Source organism: Lathyrus oleraceus, chromosome 5 (assembly GCF_024323335.1).
Source record: "Lathyrus oleraceus cultivar Zhongwan6 chromosome 5, CAAS_Psat_ZW6_1.0, whole genome shotgun sequence".
NCBI classification, from domain to species: domain Eukaryota; kingdom Viridiplantae; phylum Streptophyta; class Magnoliopsida; order Fabales; family Fabaceae; genus Lathyrus; species Lathyrus oleraceus.
The window spans coordinates 543526492-543528815 of NC_066583.1; positions in this window are offsets into that span (position 1 = coordinate 543526492).

Here is a 2324-nt window from a genome sequence, read left to right on the forward strand (position 1 = left end):
TTGCTTAAACTTTTGAACTGTGTACTGATCTGTTTGACTATTTCAGGTACCATTAGTTGCTTAGAACTTGCTTTGCTTTGCTATTTAGCAATTTGCTTTGAGGTAATCCCTTTTTCTTCATGTAGTCTGGAAGACCTGGCCTGTTACTTGGCCAGGCAACTGTCTGAAGTCCTCCTTAAGAGGCAATGTTTGTGTATGTTTAAATCTTGTCCTTGTACAGAGTCAAAGACCTCCTAAGTGAAGAGGCAATTGGCAGAACCAAGGGATAAGCAACCTATCCCCTGCTATTCAGTGTGTCTTCTGTCTTGCTCACACCACTGTGTTGATGCATTACAGATAAAAACCCAAGATCTTGTGCAATTGCACAGTTGAGTCAGTATCAAATGTGTAGAAGGGTTCCCACTGTCTGAACCCACACATTCTTGTCAGATGCTCTCCCAGGCCAGGGATAGAAGCTGTGAAGTCTCATCTTCACTCACCTTTCATCTGCTTCACCTTAGCCCCTCAATGGCAAGGTTAAGAGCATCATTCACCCAATTCCAGAGGTTTGTTTGTTGAGGTTGATATGACCCCTTGACTAAAACCTAACCCTTGTTTGAGCCTCTTGTGTGCATATAGTGTGTGCTACCTGTGCTTGTATGTTTGTTTGACTTGCTTCCTGTGCAAGTTAGGTTTAGTTTAGACTAATCCTTGTTTGCTTTCGCCCTCGTTGCGATCCTTTCTCTCGCCCTCGTTGCGATCGAGCCTTTTCCTTTCTCTCGCCCTCGTTGCGATTGAGCCTTTTCCTTTCTCTCGCCCTCGTTGCGATCGAGCCTTTTCCTTTCTCTCGCCCTCGTTGCGATCGAGACTTTCCCTTTCTCTTGCCCTAGTTGCAATCGAGACCTTTGTCCCTCCGTAGCCGAACTACGGCAACTCTGATTCTCATGTCCAGATGAGATACGTAGGCACGAGATGCGATGTCTTGTCGAGTTTGACTAACAACTAACACTAATTCCTTTCTCTCGCCCTCGTTGCGATTGAGACCTCCCCTTTCTCTTGCCCTAGTTGCAATCGAGACCCTTGCTTCCTGTGCAAGTTAGGTTAGGTGTGGCTTGCTTCCTGTGCAAGTCATGTCTAGGATAGGTTGGCCCTTGTGCCATTTAGCTAGAAACCTTAACTTAGGGACGACTTTGCATGACAACATCTAGGCTCGAGTCGTAGTCTCCCTAGTGTTGTGTCTCCCTCTGTTATCTGGTTAGGCTAGTCCTTTTTCCCTGCGTAGGGGAACTACGTCGCCCTGATCCTCATACCAGATGAGGTACGTAGGCAGGAGATGAGCTGATCTCTCCGGGCACCCTTTTTTCTTTTTCAACCCTTTGTGTCTTAACCACCCTTGCGTGTGTTTTGGTTCGGATGCCGATATAAGTCCAGTGATTGGCATTCGGGCTCCACGTTTGCCTGTGTCTTGTTTGTTTGTGTGCGTGTCAGCCGAGCTACGAATGCTCTGATTCTTCTCTCGTCCGAGAAGATACGTATGCATAGGATGCGACATCCTAGCGAGCATGTGTCGTTTCCCCGGTCCGAACTACTTCGACTCTGATGTCTATGTCTGATAGACTAAGTAGGCCCAGGATCCGATATCCTGCCGAGTCAGTCTTGTCTGTTTTCTGTGTCTCTTTCAGCCAGTGTGTGTGTGTGTTTGAGCAGTGTTATAGCAACCATTTTCCTTCCTATTGTGCGTGGATCCCGTAGAGTACTACGGATGCGTAGGGGTGCTAATACCTTCCCTTCGCATAACCGACTCCCGAACCCATTCTCTTTGGTCGCGAGACCATGTCTTTTCCAGGTTTACTCTGAGCGTTTCCTTTCCCTCTTTTGGGATAAATAACGCACGGTGGCGGCTCTGTTGTTTCTTTCTTTACCCGCCGGTTTTTCGCGTAATGCGACAGCTGGCGACTCCACTGGGGATAATAGAGAAGTTGACCTCTTGCTGGTCCATCTTCCCTAAGCGAGTCTCTCCTAGCGCTCTCTAGGATAGGGTTTTGGTTGCTGTTTGCTGTTTGACTTATTGCATTCATGTTATTTATTGTTTGCATTTATTGTTTACATTTATGTTTGCATGCATCATACTGTCATTGAGTTGTCTCCTGTGCAGGTGGTTCCTCTGTTTTGGGGTGGGTGTTCTGAGTGAGGCCCAATACCCAGGCCTGAGTACACACCTAGGATTAGCGTGGTCTCATGTATCTTCACATGTTGTACGACATGATGAGGAGACATGTCACCACAGCCGGACGAGGTTCATTTGAGAGAGTTCTTCCGGGTGGAGTTATTCCGCTTAGGTCGGA